We start from the raw sequence: 19,031 nt of genomic DNA on the forward strand, positions 1-19,031 counted from the left end.
TGCAAAGCTAAGCCCCAAGAAATTCCCTAATGCATCGCCTTCCCCTTCTGGCAGCCATAGATCCTGTATAATCCCCAGTCAGTTTCTATTCAGTCGTCTTCCCCCTCTGATAACTGTTTAATAAAGACCTCCCTAAATCCCCAGTCTGTCTCCTTCCCCTCAGGTAGCTATAAATATAATCCCTAGGAAATTCCCTAATCCATCTCCTTCCCCTTCTGGCAGCCATGGATCTAGTCATGCATTTGGTTGGATAGTTATTCTACAACTGGAGTAGGAAAGACGGAAGCAGAACAGAAAAAATTGAGAGACACAAATGGGGTCCATCAGGTGCCCCTAAAAACAAGCACGGAAGCAGTTTGTACAGGTGGTGGCCAATAAAATGGGAGAGAAATTTGGATTTGGGGCAGATTTTGAGACTGAAAATGGTTCTACTTTTCAGCTTTGGATTCTACGGTTTTGGTTTTGGGAAAGGATTTTTAGACAGAAGACCACCTCTCTAAATAAAGCTGTGTGAACATACCCCAGTGTGACTGGAGGGGGCGACGTGGTCAATGGGAGAGATCTGAGATACATCATGGAGGTCTGGTGGCAATGACATGAATCGGCTCCTACATTTTGGGGTTTGGGTTCTCGGAGTCCCTTCTTGTGCTGCTTCTGGTCTCGTGGATGTCGTTCCTTGTGAGGTGGGCGGCCATTGAGGCCGGCGTTGTGCGGAGCAGCCACCACATGGTACAGGGTTAATCAGCCAGAAGTGTTTCGTTTTTGGATAAACCACAAAGAAGAATTGACCCCCCCCCCCCCCCCAAATACAGAGACCACCAGGCTTGGTAGCACTTGACTCCTCCCCCTTGTCTGTCATCAGTATGGACACCCAGCCAGGATTCATTGTGTTATAGAGAATCCATTAACCTCTAGGAATGCGGCAGCTTGTTACCGCAGTGTGTGAATTCGTCCTTATTGTGGTGCGTCTGCGCGGCCCCCTTTAATGTCTTTGTTGTTGCAGTGACACACTCATTTTATATATTTAAGTGTCCGCTCCATAGTGAATAGAGGAAAGAAGAGGAACGTCTTTGAAGCGGAGAAAGGCAGTGTGAGCCGGCCAGGGCTGTATATGGAGCGCGTACATGGCAGCTGGGCTTGGAGGGGCCGGTATTGTGCCTGTAATTCCCTCCTCATCCTCACCAGATACTTGGAATGCCTTTGAAGTCCTTCCCCAACCCCCACCAGTCAGTCTGTGCGGTGAGAAGCTGATCTGTACGATTCGGAGCGTTATTTGCCTGGATATATAGTAATATAATATAATGTACTAAGACTATGGTTACATATGGAGCCTGCAGGTCGGTCACTGCGGGGTCTCCATAGCCTCGCTTTGTAACGACCTCTCTCTATTATGACACTGACTGATATCGTTCCGGCTTTTTCCCATTCACTTTCTTACTGTTTGGCCACTTCATTAATTTTTATTTTTTGCGTTCATGTTTTTTGAGCGTTACAATAGCCCACATTCGTTCTCTGTTCCTGGGAAACATTGAGCCTTGTAGTTTGGCAGCAGAACGCTTCATGGTTCACACAGGAACTCTGAGAGATGCCCGGGCCGTTGCGAGCCTTAAGCCACGGGTCAGGTTCTGTCATAATCAGAAAGCTGGTGAATTGGCTTATGTACTGAAAGTTTGTTCTTGGGGTCTCCAAAGCAAAGCCCGAGCCAAGACCTTCTCTAGTATTTATTTTGACATAAAAATACATGTGCCCAGCAAGCGGATGCTATGTGGTATCTATAGCTGTGCTGACGCCATTCCCCTCGCCGGGGCACTCACCATCTGGATTCCCAGTGCAGGGGGGTAGTATGTCATCCCTTCATGAGTGCTAATAATTATTTCCTAATATATCAATGTAGCACCCGTTCCAAGTATTCACTGCTTACTCTTTTCTGCAGTCTTTTGTGTATATTCCCAGAATCTTATCTTATACTCAGTTATAGCTTCAGTTTTACATTCTCCGTATCAATCTCCTTATAACTCCGAATGAAGCAGATCTCACATATGGTACAGCCCTGTAGAAGTATACCGCTATGTATACAAGAATATAACTGCTATTATACTGCCCCTATGTACAAGAATATAACTACTATAATACTACTACTATGTACAAGAATATAACTACTATAATACTACTCCTATGTACAAGAATATAACTACTATAATACTACTCCTATGTACAAGAATATAACTACTATAATACTACTCCTATGTACAAGAATATAACTACTATAATACTACTCCTATGTACAAGAATATAACTACTATAATACTGCTCCTATGTACAAGAATATAACTACTATAATACTACTCCTATGTACAAGAATATAACTACTATAATACTACTCCTATGTACAAGAATATAACTACTATAATACTACTCCTATGTACAAGAATATAACTACTATAATACTGCTCCTATGTACAAGAATATAACTACTATAATACTGCTCCTATGTACAAGAATATAACTACTATAATACTGCTCCTATGTACAAGAATATAACTACTATAATACTGCTCCTATGTACAAGAATATAACTACTATAATACTGCTCCCTATGTACAAGAATATAACTACTATAATACTACCTCCTATGTACAAGAATATAACTACTATAATACTGCTCCTATGTACAAGAATATAACTACTATAATACTGCTCCTATGTACAAGAATATAACTACTATAATACTACCTCCTATGTACAAGAATATAACTACTATAATACTACCTCCTATGTACAAGAATATAACTACTATAATACTACCTCCTATGTACAAGAATATAACTACTATAATACTCCTCCTATGTACAAGAATATAACTACTATAATACTACTCCTATGTACAAGAATATAACTACTATAATACTACTCCTATGTACAAGAATATAACTACTATAATACTACTCCTATGTACAAGAATATAACTACTATAATACTACTCCTATGTACAAGAATATAACTACTATAATACTACCTCCTATGTACAAGAATATAACTACTATAATACTACTCCTATGTACAAGAATATAACTACTATAATACTACCTCCTATGTACAAGAATATAACTACTATAATACTGCTCCTATGTACAAGAATATATCTACTATAATACTACCCACTATATACAAGAATATAACTACTATAATACTACTCCTATGTACAAGAATATAACTACTATAATACTACTCCTATGTACAAGAATAGAACTACTATAATACTACCTCCTATGTACAAGAATATAACTACTATAATGCTGCTAGTATGTACAGAAAAATGTGTATTGGTTTTTTGATTTTTACTTTGACAGCCAGTGGTACATAGTGACCATTCTATCCACATCTATACATCTTTTTGACCTTTTGTGTTATTTGTGACAGATATGTTAGCGCGTGGTACATGGTTTTCTGATAGTCACTACCTCTTATTATTAGAACAGTCACGCTCTGGTAGGACAGGTGACTCCAGCTTTCCAGTTGTTGTTTTGTAAGTTATTTTTGATGGTTGTTCTCATCTGTCAGCGTCTTGTCTAGCTTAGGGCATCACGTAGATGGCGGATTGCTTTGATTCAACCCAGATGTTAACTTTTTGGTTTTGTTTGGCTTTGGTGTGTTTTCAGGTATTGATTTGCTGAAAATAGATGCATGAGCAAGACTATAATACTCCCCCCCCCCCCCCCCCATGTACAAGAATATAACTACTATAATGCTGCTCCTGTATACTAGAATATAACCATTATGATGCTGCTCAGTATAGATATTCAGTGTTGGCCAAAAGTATTGGCACCCCTGCAATTCTGTCAGATAATATTCGTTGTCTTCCAGATAATGATTGCAATTCTTTGGTATTTTCTTCATTTAATTTGTCTTCAATGGAAAACCACAAAAAGAATTGTCAAAAAGCCAAATTGGATATAATTCCACAGCAAACATAAAAAAGGGGGTGGACAAACGTATTGGCACTGTTTGAAAAATCATGTGATGCTTCTCTAGTTTGTGTAATTAACAGCACCTGTTACTTACCTGAGGCACCTAACAGGTGGTGGCAATAACTAAATCACACTTGCAGCCAGTTGAAATGGAATAAAGTTGACTCCACCTCTGCCCTGTGTCCTTGTGTGACCACATTGAGCATGGAGAAAAGAAAGAAGACCAAAGAACTGTCTGAGGACTTGAGAAGCAAAATTGTGAGGAAGCCTGAGCAATCTCAAGGCTACAAGTCCATCTCCAAAGCCCTGAATGTTCCTGTGTCTACCGTGCGCAGTGTCATCAAGAAGTGTAAAGCCCATGGCACTGTGGCTAACCTCCCTAGATGTGGACGCAAAAGAAACATTGACCAGAGATTTCAACGCAAGATTGTGCAGATGGCGGATAAAGAACCTCGACTAACATCCAAACAAGTCCAAGCTGCCCTGCAGTCCGAGGGTACAACAGTGTCACCCCGTACTATCCAGCGTCAGCGTCTGAATGAGAAGGGACTGTATGGTAGGAGACCCAGGAAGACCCCACTTCTTACCCACAGACAGAAGCCAGGCTGGAGTTTGCCAAAACTTACCTGAGAAAGCCAAAACCGTTCTGGAAGAATGTTCTCTGGTCAGAGGAGACAAAAGTAGGAAAAGGCCTCAACATAGAGATTACAGGAAAAAAGAGAAGACGCCCCCTACAGTCAGACATGGCGGAGGTCCCTGATGGTTTGGGGTTGCTTTGCTGCCTCTGGCACTGGACTGCTTGACCGTGTGCATGGCATTATGAAGTCTGAAGACGACCAACACATTGTGCAGCATCATGTAGGGCCCAGTGTGAGAAAGCGGGGTCTCCCTCAGAGGTCAGGGCTCTTCCAGCAGGACAAGGACCCAAAACACACTTCAGGTCAGCACTAGAAAATGGTGGTGAGAGAAAGCCCTGGAGACTTGTAAAGTGGCAGCAATGAGTCCAGCCCTGAATCCCATAGAACACCTGTGGGGGAGGGGGAGAGATCTCTTGGTGGCAGTTTGGAGAAGGCCCCCTTCACATCTCAGGGGGGACCGCGAGCAGGAGCCAAAGAAGAAGGGTCTAAGATTCCAGCAGAGCCTTGTAAGAAACTCATTGCTGGTTAGCGGAAGCGGTTGTGCGCAGTTATTGTGTCTAAAGGTTGTGCTGCCAAGTATTAGGCTGAGGGCGCCAATACTTCTGTCCGCACCAGTTCTGGAGTTTTGTTTTAAAATGATCAATGATGTGACTTTTTTTTCATTCTCTTTTGTGTTTTTTCATTGCAAACAAAATAAATGAAGATATTACCAAAGAGTTTGTGCTTGTAATCATTATCTGGGGGACACCGAGGATTATCTGACAGGACTGCAGGGGGGCGATACTTTTGGCCAACACTGCATATGTAGCCAGGTGACTTGTCATGTAGTATTGGAGGTTTTGTGCAGTCTTGAGCACTTTCTTAGTTTCACCTTTTGTGTTCCTTCATGTAAATGAGAGGTCTCGGGTTATATTTGCAGTTCTTTCTGTGGGAATATAATCTGCGCTTCGGGGCATATGAACATTTCTGAAGACTTAAATGCTTCCTGCACATTTTTACTTGTTTATAACCTTGGGGAAGCAGTGAGTGTGTATGTATTTATATATGTGTGTGTGGATAGATAGATAGATAGATAGATAGATAGATAGATAGATAGATAGATAGATAGATAGCGGTGTACAGTGTATATCCTTCAGTGTGCGATTCTTACACAGCGACAACAATATAACTGCGCCTAGTCCGGAGCGTACGCCCTGCTGAGGGGACACTGATGGGGTGCTGGAGCTCAGGACCACACTACTACTATATACCACAGAGCTCTGAACTGCATTCACAATCTTTCGGAGCTGAAATCTCCAAGCCATTGGGTAATGTCCATGAGAAGTGTGGAGGCCGGTGTAAGAAATGCCATTCACTATTTTAGTCAGTGGTGTTTTATTGTTAGAAATCTCCAATTTGCAGATTTTACACCAAGAAACAATTAATGAGCCTCCCCCATTGTCTTTAGCGAACAGCAGAATTATGAATGCAGCTCTGAATTACATATCCACCATATCTATAACTACTGCATATAGGAGCAGTGATACAATGTGATATATTGACATGGGGCAGATCTGTTGCAGATATTTCTACACCCTATTGCGATGACCAGACTTGTCCTGTGTGATTTCGTCCTGTCCGTTCACTCTCGGATATGTAAATCGTATCTGGTATTGCCATTTTGCGTCATTTTGTTTTGTTGCCTCACGTTCCTTGCTACTGTTGATTTGAAGGATGTACCTAGAAATGTGGAAAGAAATCTGCAAGTGCTAAACATGGTATTTTCGTAGTAATACATTTCTTGGCTGTTCCAATGGATTAGGTTAGGGCTCTATCACACTGGGGAGGGATTGAGAGTCGAAATGCATGTGGCTGTCATGTGACTTAAACCCCCTTGTGGTGTGGGGTGTTCTTCAGGACCTGCAAGTTCTCTTCTCTCCAGAGTTACCTTCTACTCTGTCTCTACCACTCTGGACCCCCCGGGGTCTCCTGTAGGGTCTCTGCTCTCCAGGGTTACCTTCTACTCTGTCTCTACCACTCCGGACCCCCCGGGGTCTCCTGTAGGGTCTCCACTCTCCAGGGTTACCTTCTACTCTCTCTACCACTCCGGACCCCCCGGGGTCTCCTGTAGGGTCTCCACTCTCCAGGGTTACCTTCTACTCTCTCTACCACTCCGGACCCCCCGGGGTCTCCTGTAGGGTCTCTGCTCTCCAGGGTTACCTTCTCCTCTGTCTCTACCACTCCGGACCCCCCGGGGTCTCCTGTAGGGTCTCTGCTCTCCAGGGTTACCTTCTCCTCTGTCTCTACCACTCCGGACCCCCTGGGTCTCCTGTAGGGTCTCTGCTCTCCAGGGTTACCTTCTCTCTCTACCACTCCGGACCCCCCGGGGTCTCCTGTAGGGTCTCTGCTCTCCAGGGTTATCTTATCTACTGTCTCTACCTCTCCGGACCCCCGGGGTCTCCTGTAGGGTCTCTGCTCTCCAGGGTTACCTTATCCACTGTCTCTACCACTCTGGACCCCCCGGGGTCTCCTGTAGGGTCTCTGCTCTCCAGGGTTACCTTCTCCTCTGTCTCTACCACGCCGGACCCCCCGGGGTCTCCTGTAGGGTCTCTGCTCTTCAGGGTTACCTTCTCCTCTGTCTCTACCACTCCGGACCCCCCGGGGTCTCCTGTAGGGTCTCTGCTCTCCAGGGTTACCTTATCCTCTGTCTCTACCACTCCGGACCCCCCGGGGTCTCCTGTAGGGTCTCTGCTCTCCAGGGTTACCTTCTACTCTGTCTCTACCACTCCGGACCCCCGGGGTCTCCTGTAGGGTCTCTGCTCTCCAGGGTTACCTTCTACTCTGTCTCTACCACTCCGGACCCCCGGGGTCTCCTGTAGGGTCTCTGCTCTCCAGGGTTACCTTATCCTCTGTCTCTACCACTCCGGACCCCCCGGGGTCTCCTGTAGGGTCTCTGCTCTCCAGGGTTACCTTCTACTCTGTCTCTACCACTCCGGACCCCCGGGGTCTCCTGTAGGGTCTCTGCTCTCCAGGGTTACCTTATCCTCTGTCTCTACCACTCCGGACCCCCCGGGGTCTCCTGTAGGGTCTCTGCTCTCCAGGGTTACCTTCTACTCTGTCTCTACCACTCCGGACCCCCGGGGTCTCCTGTAGGGTCTCTGCTCTCCAGGGTTACCTTCTCCTCTGTCTCTACCACTCCGCACCCCCCGGGGTCTCCTGTAGGGTCTCTGCTCTCCAGGGTTACCTTCTCCTCTGTCTCTACCACTCCGGACCCCCCGGGGTCTCCTGTAGGGTCTCTGCCCTCCAGGGTTACCTTATCCTCTGTCTCTACCACTCTGGCCCCCCCGGGGTCTCCTGTAGGGTCTCTGCCCTCCAGGGTTACCTTCTACTCTGTCTCTACCACTCCGGACCCCCGGGGTCTCCTGTAGGGTCTCTGCCCTCCAGGGTTACCTTCTCCTCTGTCTCTACCACTCCGGACCCCCGGGGTCTCCTGTAGGGTCTCCGCTCTCCAGGGTTACCTTCTCCTCTGTCTCTACCACTCCGGACCCCCCGGGGTCTCCTGTAGGGTCTCTGCTCTCCAGGGTTACCTTCTCCTCTGTCTCTACCACTCCGGGGTCTCCTGTAGGGTCTCCTGAAGGGTCTCTGCTCTCCAGGGTTACCTTATCCTCTGTCTCTACCACTCCGGACCCCCCGGGGTCTCCTGTAGGGTCTCTGCTCTCCAGGGTTACCTTCTCCTCTCTCTACCACTCTGGACCCCCGGGGTCTCCTGTAGGGTCTCTGTTCTCCAGGGTTACCTTCTCCTCTGTCTCTACCACTCCGGGGTCTCCTGTAGGGTCTCCTGTAGGGTCTCTGCTCTCCAGGGTTACCTTCTCCTCTGTCTCTACCACTCCGGACCCCCGGGGTCTCCTGTAGGGTCTCTGCTCTCCAGGGTTACCTTCTCCTCTGTCTCTACCACTCCGGACCCCCGGGGTCTCCTGTAGGGTCTCCGCTCTCCAGGGTTACCTTCTCCTCTGTCTCTACCACTCCGGACCCCCGGGGTCTCCTGTAGGGTCTCTGCTCTCCAGGGTTACCTTCTCCTCTGTCTCTACCACTCCGGACCCCCGGGGTCTCCTGTAGGGTCTCTGCTCTCCAGGGTTACCTTCTCCTCTCTCTACCACTCCGGACCCCCGGGGTCTCCTGTAGGGTCTCTGCCCTCCAGGGTTACCTTATCCTCTGTCTCTACCACTCCGGACCCCCGGGGTCTCCTGTAGGGTCTCTGCTCTCCAGGGTTACCTTCTCCTCTCTCTACCACTCCGGACCCCCGGGGTCTCCTGTAGGGTCTCTGCTCTCCAGGGTTACCTTCTCCTCTGTCTCTACCACTCCGGACCCCCGGGGTCTCCTGTAGGGTCTCTGCCCTCCAGGGTTACCTTCTCCTCTGTCTCTACCACTCCGGGGTCTCCTGTAGGGTCTCCTGAAGGGTCTCTGCTCTCCAGGGTTACCTTCTCCTCTGTCTCTACCACTCCGGGGTCTCCTGTAGGGTCTCCTGTAGGGTCTCTGCTCTTCAGGGTTACCTTCTCCTCTCTCTACCACTCCGGACCCCCGGGGTCTCCTGTAGGGTCTCTGCCCTCCAGGGTTACCTTCTACTCTGTCTCTACCACTCCGGACCCCCGGGGTCTCCTGTAGGGTCTCTGCTCTCCAGGGTTACCTTCTCCTCTGTCTCTACCACTCCGGGGTTTCCTCAAGTCAAATCTCTCGCTTTCTAAACCTCCCCACAAGTGGGAATCTGCTGCATTCCAGCTCGGAGCGGGTACACAGGCCTGGCAAGTCCTCCTGGGAGTGGGAGCCAGGAATGCCTTGGCTACTGGCCCGAAACAAGGGGTTTGGTTTGTCCCACCCTCCGGATGGCCGCCTGCGCTTCCTGCCAAGCACGTTGCAAGGTGTACAGGTTTACGAGAGATGCAGGAATGGAAGGCTGGGAGGTTATGGGAAAGATGGAGGCAGCAGATGTATACGTTCTATAGGCCGCCTCAAGGTCATCCGGAGGACTCCAGATATAGCAGAGCTGTTGTGCTGTGCTGGATGTCACAATGTAACCTGGGACGCCACTTGTCTGGGTTATAAATACCGCCTGGCGCGCTGATGGCAGATGACTTGCTTGCGGTCGTCAGGTTCCTCCTACTTCTTATTTTGTAGTCACTTTATTTGCCATAGTGTCCAGTCCGTAGGTGAAGCAGGTTATAACAGAGTCTTGTGATTGGTCGGTAATATCACATTGATGGGGTCCATCACCTGACACCCCCACCGGCCTCATCGCTGAGCACAGCGCCATACCTACTATAGTGGCCCTGCTTGGTATTGCACTGGGACCAAGATTCAAACAGGCCATGTGACTAATAAATGGGATGTCTCGTGTCTTGGCGGGGGTACTGGACCCCTCCCCATCTGATATTATTGGCTATCCTAAGGGAAGGTGCTGAATGTCGTAGATTTGTCAGATCCTATTCCTTTCTTTTATCTACTTTGTCACTATTTGATAAAATCTCTGCTTGCTGTCAGTGAATGAGAACGTCCCGGTTTGCGTTCACAGGCAGGAACCCTATACATGATTACTCCAGTGTAGACAATGCTCTGTGAGCTCAACGCAGTCACTAATCTTCTAGTCCACTACAATGTATCCAGTCTAGACAATGCTCTGTGAGCTAAACAGCCTGGACCATAGACTGATGCATTGTAGCATCCAGCAGAGATTCGTGCAGCAGCAGTTGTTGTTGTGCTGAGCTCACAGAGCATTGTCTATCCTGGATACATTGCTACGGCGTGTGCTAGCGATATGACGTACTATGAGAATTCTCCTGACTGATGACTCAGCACTGACTACTCGCTCTCCTCTCTTACAGAGCGGACAAAGCTTCGACACGGGACAGTGGTCGGTAAGTGCCCGCACTGCTTCTCTATTGGCTGTTATTGGATCGCACACAACCCAATACATTGTATGGGATTAGTTTAAAGGAGCTGCTTTTATCATTTTCGGTGGCAGCAGCGCCACCCCTGGCTTTGGGCTGTCTCTGGTACTGCACTGTAGTCCCATTCAGGGCTTAAAAGACTCAAAGCATTGAGAGAGAAAGTAGCCGAATGTGAGGCAGAGTAATGTGCAAAGAGGCTGGAGACTGAGAGGAAGGAGCAGCAGCACAGAGGGTTTCAGAAGTGTAGTGATCCAGAGATATGACTGGGCTGCATGAGAGGTCACTGTGTGAGAACGGGCCCCAGCAGCACAGAGGATTTCTGGTGTTCTGATCCCATAAGGGGAGTGCAATACTCTGGCCAAGGGGAGAAACTGAAGACATGTAGGAGGATCACTGTGAGAGTCCCCAGCAGCACAGAGTATTACAGCATTAGAGTGTTGCATTCTGAGAGTGGACAGAGTAGTATTCCCAGTAGCACAGAGTATTTCAGGATATCAATATGATGGTCACAGGCAGAGTTACACAGCAGAAGAGACAGTTTTCCCAGCAGATCAGAGTATTTTAGGAGATGGTTTGGTGATGTTGGCTCTACACAGATGAATTTGGACCAGGTGTCGTCCTTGTTTCCTGCACTGAACCCTGAGCCAGGACCTGGACTCTCAGAATTACAACCATTGTGACCCAGAGCTGCAGGAGAGGACGATGGTGCTGGGGCTCAGGGGTCTGTCTGGGCTGAAGGTCCCACAGCAGCACAGAGTATTGCAGGAGTGCTGCTGCTCTTGAGACACGATGCATACTCAGTCACTTAGGGGTTGGAGCAGTGTTTACAGCAGCACAGTGTGTTTCAGGAAATGTTGATCTCATTGGATGTAGGCAGAGAGTTACGGTACATCCATGAATGAGCAGGGTCCCTAGCAGCACAGAGTATTACAGGAGTGCAGAGCGCTGTACTTGACATGTTTGCATTTTGAGTGGTTGGAGACTTCTTCCCAGCAGTGCAGAGTATTTTAGGAGAGCTTGTTTGGATGGCTTAGGCTAAGTGTTCCCAGCAGTACAGAGTACTACAGGAGCGGAGAGCGATGCTCTCGCGAGAGTTACTTAGTGGTTGGAGCGGAGTCTCGGAATGCAACATCTCCACTCATTCATGGAGCCTCTCCTGAGACACTCTGTGCTGCTGTGTGTTGCCCCTTCCATTGTATATCCCTCCCTGCGTTGACCCTGTATACTCCCCGGCTCAGTCAGACACATGTCAGTGCGTTTCGAGCTTGGTGAGCCGGATCTCCCTGTTCCCTTCTTGCACCTTTGCACATCACGTTGCTAATGCATCAATTTGCAGTAATGCTGGAACATTGTGTTTCGGCGGAATCGCTTCGGCTCAGAATAAAGCGCGGCGCGGTGTTTATGTAAATGGCCTCGTCTTCTGCCGGGGTCGGAATAGTCTCCTTTTCATGTACAGATAGATTTTTCTCTTTCTTGGCAGCGAATAAATTCAGTTCTGTTTTTTGACTTGTGGCTCGTTCCTGGTGGGTACGGAGCAGGACGCATCAAAGCCCGGCCGTATCCCATGACCCCTGTGTGGCCTGCGCTGTCAGTGATGTAAGAGGCAGCCCCATGGGCAGCAGCAGACGCCCGGCCAAGAGGGCATTGATTATCACATGGAGATGAACGCAACCAAGGTCATGAGAAGTTTAGCAGAGTATTAGATACTTTGTAACCGTTTGCAAAAAAACATTTTCATTTTGTATCATTTGGCTAATAAGTTACATCTGTATTCACTTTCGTATCGGCTCCGTGATACTTCAGCCTTAAAGGGATACTGTCTTAAAGGGACACTAAACCTAGACATGAAGGATACATGGAAGCAGAAGATGAGTCTGCGCAGTGAATGGTTAAAGGGATTCTACCATTAAAATTCTGTTTTTTGTGCTTTAGACGTCAGAATAGCCTTTAGAAAGCCTGTTCGTCTCTTACCTTTAGACGTGGTCTCCGTCGCGCTGTTCCTTAGACATACCAGTTTTTACCAATATGCTAATGAGTTCTCCGCAGCAATGAGGGCGGGCCCCAGCGCTCAAACGGCGATGGGGGCGTCCCCACTGCTGCCAGATACCCTCTCTCCAGCGACGCCTTCTTCTTCACCTGCGTCCTCCCCTTCTCTGTCGTCTTCCTTCTTCATCAGCTCTGACGCCTGCGCAGTCGGCTCTGCCAGCGAGATACTGGTAGAGCCGACTGCGCATGCCGGCCGGCGGCCATATTTTCAAGGCCGCAAGGCAAGACTGCGCAGGCATCAGAGCTGACGAAGAAGGAAGACAATAGAGAAGGGGAGGATGCAGGTGAAGAAGGTGTCACTGGAGAGAGGGTGGGGATGCCCCCATCGCTGTTTGAGCACTGGCGCCCACCCTCATTGCTGCCGAGAACTCATTAGCATACCGGTAAAAAACAGTAGTTCTAAGGAACAGCACGGCGGCGGAGACCACGTCTAAAGGTAAGAGACGAATAGGTTTTCTAAAGGCTATTCCGACGTCTAAAGCACAAAAAACAGCGTTTTAGTGGTAGAATCCCTTTAAGAGGAGGAGTTTAGTCATAAAGGCGTGGCTTAAAGGGGTTTTCCAGACTTATCAACTGATAACCTAACCTTTAATGTCAACAATTAAAGATGGGTGGGGTATGACACCCCTGCCGATCTGCTTTAGAAGAGTACTGTGGCTATACATTGGATAATGGCTCTTAATGGTATCAAGGATCAGCCCCATTCACTTGAGTGGGACTGAGCTGCCATCAGAACATGACATGGCCCGTGAAGCGGCAACGACTGCTCCAATTTGCTAGTCCATGGACGTCCCAGATGTCGGACCCCGGCAGATTTTTAATTGATGACCTAACTTAAAGGGGCAGTAGACCCATTTGGTCACTTGTCGACGGTCCACAAGGCCCTTCCATTGGAGGGGTCCAAGGCAGTGAAATCAAAACGGATATTTTCTTCAGCAGGGGGCAGCAGCGAGCTCTGGAGAAATTCCCAAGGATGAAGATGAGCTTTTATGTTTTTGTGAAGGGGGGAAGTGTAATTGTTCCGGTGTCATTCGCTGACATTTGTGCTGATTGTGACAACACCCTGCGCTTTTCCTGCCCCTTTAGGCAGCGCAGTCCCGGGCGGCTGTACCCCCCCCTGTATATTTACATGTGCCGGAAGGCCGTCCATGTGCTCCCCTTCCTGCTCCCCGGCCCGCCAGTAATACAGGGTGGTCTCTGATTAAAACCTTCTTCTCCTCACATTCTTGACAAGTATAACAATGACTCTCTGTGGAGCCTCTGAATGAATGCGTTCCTCCGCTGACATAGCGGCAGTCGCTGCTGGACTCACCCGCCTGCTTGTACAGGCTGTGCCCTTCTGTATCTGCCAATCCGGTGCTGCAGTATAAGGCAGTGTTCACATGGTGCCAATGGGCTGCAGTTTTGTCATCATGAGCAGTTACATTGTGTCCAGGGTAGACCTGTTTGCTACAATGTATCAGTGCAGGCGGTTCAGGCCAGAGGATCTTCTGCAATAAATCATCTCAGACTTCCTGCTCTGGCCGCAGCCATGATGATGCCACGGCAGTGCCCAAAATTACCCCTGGCAGGTCCAGCAAACCATCATCTGGCACCAAATACCTCACAACAAAACCTCCCCTGAAGCGTCGTAACGCCGTATACTACCAGTGGCTGCTGGATTGTCCTTCTCGCTCCTTTCACAGCTGCATTGTCCCCCTTCCTGTCCCTCTCTTATGGCTGTGCTGTCCCCTAACCATCTATGCAAATGGAAGCTACATCCCCCCCCCCCCTTTTGGCAGCAACATTTTTTACTCTGCCCCTACCTTACTGAAAGCAGCTTTTAAAACCTTCCCACCCCTCCCCCACTAAAAGTAACATTCTCCCTCCACAACAGAAGAGAGACTGAATAATGGAGGGGAGAGTGTTGGGGTTCCTCCATTACCTGCTCTGCAGGACCTATACATTTATGGTCATGTGATCACTTGTCACGCTAGGTTCTCTAACCCCTTCTAGCCTCATACTGCTTACCAGAGTGTATGGGGTCCTACGAGGAGGTTTAAGCACCAACCATTGTCTGTGATCTTTTGTGACTTAGTGTTTGGAATCACTCCCTTGTGTGTACACCCAGAGCTGAGCTGTCGCCACCTACTGGATCAAAGTAGGAACCTCCAAGTAGCCCATACTTTCTAGGAATTGGGCGAGCTCCTCCCTTTGGCGTTGGGGCGAGCTCCTCCCTTTGGCGTTGGGGCGAGCTCCTCCCTTTGGCGTTGGGGCGAGCTCCTCCCTTTGGCGTTGGGGCGAGCTCCTCCCTTTGGCGTTGGGGCGAGCTCCTCCCTTTGGCGTTGGGGCGAGCTCCTCCCCATGGCGTTGGGGCGAGCTCCTCCCCATGGCGTTGGGGCGAGCTCCTCCCCATGGCGTTGGGGCGAGCTCCTCCCTTTGGCGTTGGGCGAGCTCCTCCCTTTGGCGTTGGGGCGAGCTCCTCCCTTTGGCGTTGGGGCGAGCTCCTCCCTTTGGCGTTGGGGCGAGCTCCTCCCTTTGGCGTTGGGGCGAGCTCCTCCCTTTGGCGTTGGGGCGAGCTCCTCCCTTTGGCGTTGGGGCGAGCTCCTCCCTTTGGCGTTGGGGCGAGCTCCTCCCTTTGGCGTTGGGGCGAGCTCCTCCCTTACCACCTCTGCAGCCTTCTCCTCAGCTAGTGGGTGCAGGACCTATACACTTGAGACCATGTGACCATGAAGGTCCTTTACTCCTTCTTGCTTCAGAAACTTCTTTGTTCACACCCGGCTACCTCAGTGCAGTTTCCGCTTCGTAGTCCCTGTTTTGTGCCAATGCCCGGCCCTGGCAGGATCCACAAGTGACTCCTTGTCTACACCGACTTCAACTGTAACAAATCCTCAGCTGCGAATATCTTGGGCTTCTACAGGTTTTCAGGCTTGGATCTGAAGAATTGTAAAGGCCTGCAGTTGGGAATCCAGGCTGCAATCACGGAGACAGTATATACTCTGCGGTACCGCCACCTGGCTATGTGATTGGCCCATGTGACCGCCTGTATACCAGGGTGCCTACACTCCTCCTGACCCCGCCGCGCAGTGACGATCATCATTGCCAGTAAACGTCTGCGCCGTGTACTTCGTACAGCGCACAGTATCGGTAACACAGAGCAGCTGTAGAGCCGGACTCCCCTGTGGACCCCCTCCCCGGGTTTTTTTGGGGGCTGGCATTGACATCACTAATTGAAGACAGACAGAGATGTAGAACAGCAGGAAATGCCTGGAGTCCCTCGCTCTGCTCCAAAACACTTGGCTACTTTCTAGAAATCTGAAAAAATAAAAAACATTTTGGGAACTTTCTTGTTGCTCTGGTCACAAGCGCAGATCTTCTGCTTCACGGCTGGGGATGTAGCAGAGCTGACCGAGCGACTTATTTATATCCTTACATAGTGTCTGGTCTCGTAGCAGCGATTCTGGTTCTTGAATGTAATTCTAGAGCTGCAGTCAAGACTGACACTAAAGCTGCCCATTCACGTTAGATGGAGTTTGATCCAGGATTTATTTATTTTTTTTCTCCTCTCCCCATTGAAATAAATCTACATTAATTAGATATACAAGGGACGAAGTGTATGTAACTGCCATTCAGGGCCTGTGGAAAGCTGGGTGACTAGTCCTGTGAATGCAAAAAATTACCATTTTATTTGCAATAATGCACCAAATGGTCTAGCTAGCCAGCTCAGCTGCATATGTGTAGGCTTGGGTGTAGAGATGTAGCAGTGCTGAGTTTGTCACCACCATGTCTCAGTTATTACAGTCCAAGAACCTGACGAAGCAGAGCGGAGTTTGTCAGATGCGTTCTAGTTCATAGCTCCCAGTGGTTGTGGCCTGCTTGGAGTTATAGTTCCCCTGTCCTGGTAACTTAGTAGCGTCTCATGCCATCTCGTTTAACCCCTCATTTGCTGCGTGTCTCTGAACTTGTCAGGTACAGCCGCAGTGAGTTTGTTGTTTGGCTCAGCTGGTGGCTTTACATAGGACTGCAGGTCAATGTGACCCCCTACTACTTTAGAGCTACATCCTGACATCCCTGACCTGCTCGGCTCTGCTACATCCTATGTGTGGTGTGACTGCCGGCGCCCCCTGGTGGTACCGGCGAGCTGCACGCTGTGTCTTGTGCTGCAAATCTCTCCCGGCCGCACTTATTTATTTATTTCCTGCTCACGCTCCATCCAAGGCAGGAAAACCATTGACGTGAGCAGAACGTGTGAAGGCTCCCAGCTGCTGATAGGAGGGAAATCCCAGGGATAGAGGCGCCCCCCGCAGCCCCACACACACTCCACATCTGCGGCACCACTATAGGCGGAGGGCTCCAGCATGTGTCAGCGGGGAGCTGAAGACGTCTCTGGAGGTGTGTGTGTATTATGGGGGGTCTATCACTGGGGTACGCTGCTATAGAATATATAGTCCCTATAGCTGTGCCTATATAGCGGTATATACTAGCTCTGTGTGTCTATAGAATATACAGTATGTCTCATCTATATCTCTCTAGTTGGTGTAGAGCTGGGGCACCCGTCTGTGACTATGGGGGGCAGTAACGTGGGCTCTGTCGTCGCTGACTCCTGGCTAGAGCTGACCCTGGGCTGTTGCTTAATATGATTTATGGATGTTTTTAGGATTCCGTTGCAAGTTTTTGCTGAGCCGCGCACCGTGGTAGGGAATTGCTTAGAAATCTACATCAATGCCGCGCTCGCCAACCTGTGGCTTTCCTAATGTTGCAGAACTACAACTCCCAGCATGGAGGATGATGCTATTTAGACTTGTACTACTTATCTGGGAAACTGCGCTACAGAATATGTTGGTGCTATGGAGAGGTGGAAGTTATCTGTATGTTGTCTTTGCACATATGTAGAGCTGTGTGTGTAGAATATAAATATAGAAGTGGGTTGTATATATGTGTGTGTGTGTGTGTGTATATACAGTAATATCTTTGTGTATTATATATTGTGTGCCACTTCTCCGGGCTCCGTCGCACTTTGGGGTCCTATTCCAGGGACTCTGCCTCTGCTCATTCTGGATCATCCAGGGATCTGATCTGTAGAAGCGGATGGACTTCTGCTCCGTGTCCCATGTTGGTCTGTCCGGGTCCTGAAGTGTGATGGGCATCAGACACCCCGGTCCCCCCAACCCATTGTGCAGGGTCCTCACCATCCTCTCCTTCATCGACAATGGCTGATAACAGAAAGCAATAGACCGGATTGGCATAGGTCGTGGTCAGAGACCAGGTTTCCAGTCACGTTGGTGTCAGGGCTTTGCTTTTTTGGGTCAGGGGCTTGTTATTGATTCCGTTTTCGGTGCCGGTCCTGTTATCACAGTCCGGTGTCTATTACATGAATCCATCACACAGTGCGAGTCTTTATATCGCCCCCTCCTCTCTCGGACTGACCTAAATGAGTGCAGCGCGGCGGCGCCATCTGATACCGCCACTTTATTCTGCAGACCTCCTGATTTACCACGTGAAATGCCATCCTTATCTTTACCCGCATCGCCCGCGCTTGGTGCCATCCTTATCTTTACCCGCATCGCCCGCGCTTGGTGCCATCCATTTACCTTTTTTGCGAGGGATGGGTTGCGGCTGACCATACTCTAGTCATACAGTGGGGGCGCCATCGGGTCTGTGCTCACTACAATGCCCAGGCCTGTCTAATCTTAGTTATCTAGGGTTTGGAGCTTTGTGTCACTCTTATCAGCTTTACAAAAATGACCCCTGTCCATTCTGTTAGAGGAGCCTCGCCCTCCAGGTGCACCCCGAGACTCGCAGAGCATGGCATGAAATTTATTTTTTATTTTTTGCTTTTTATAAGGTCATTTGTGACATCAGGGAGCTTTATGATGTCACAGTGATTGCTGAAGCACCATTGATGATGTCATCAAAGGTCCTTTGAAAAGCTAGACCTCCTCTGCGTTGCGTTGACCGTGCACAGGCGACGCTCCTTCTATTGGGCAACATTGAAAATTATTGAATATTTTGATTCCATATCAAGAAATCTGTTTCCTTAAACTTCACCAAGAAAGTGTCCTCACTACCTGCACTGTGTGAACGCACCTCAAGTATGAGTATCCTCCACCTCCTTGGAAAAGCCCTTGTAAGACATTACCCTGAGCCACAAGAAGGTCCAGAACGTCTCTCCTCCGAGGCCTTGGATTGCCGGGAGACAGAGACCCTGCCATCATTCCCCGCCGTAGTGCACGCTCTGTCAGACCGCCGCAGCTGTCCAAGGTTCAGGAAACTTAGAAAACACTGATATAAAGCCAAAAGTCCTTTTCTGAAATACTCTGTGCTGCTGGGAGGCCCCGGCTTATGTCTCCAGCTCACACCCTCTCCCTTTTGCTTCCTGTTCCCTTTCCTTTGATCTTTCCTTTCCGTTTCTTTCCTCCTTCCCTCTCCTTGGGTCTTGCTATGAGATGTTTCCAGGGCTCGCCATTCTTTACACTTCC

At 49.1% G+C, this 19,031-nt stretch overlaps 1 protein-coding gene across 3 annotated transcripts in view; it reads left to right on the top strand.

The window, feature by feature from the left end:
- PTP4A3 (protein tyrosine phosphatase 4A3) overlaps positions 1-19,031 on the top strand; it is a 67,590-nt gene that overhangs the window by 18,386 nt on the left and 30,173 nt on the right. The window contains exon 2 of one of the 3 annotated variants that reach the window (XM_075270041.1): positions 10,462-10,494. The exons of 1 other annotated variant lie outside the window; for it this stretch is intronic. The gene's annotated coding sequence lies outside the window, so the exon portion shown is untranslated. Of the gene's footprint in view, positions 1-10,461; positions 10,495-16,835; positions 16,945-19,031 lie in introns of those variants that run through there. One more of the 3 variants, XM_075270040.1, reaches the window with a different exon arrangement.

The sequence above is a fragment of the Leptodactylus fuscus genome, chromosome 4, assembly GCF_031893055.1.
Source record: "Leptodactylus fuscus isolate aLepFus1 chromosome 4, aLepFus1.hap2, whole genome shotgun sequence".
NCBI classification, from domain to species: domain Eukaryota; kingdom Metazoa; phylum Chordata; class Amphibia; order Anura; family Leptodactylidae; genus Leptodactylus; species Leptodactylus fuscus.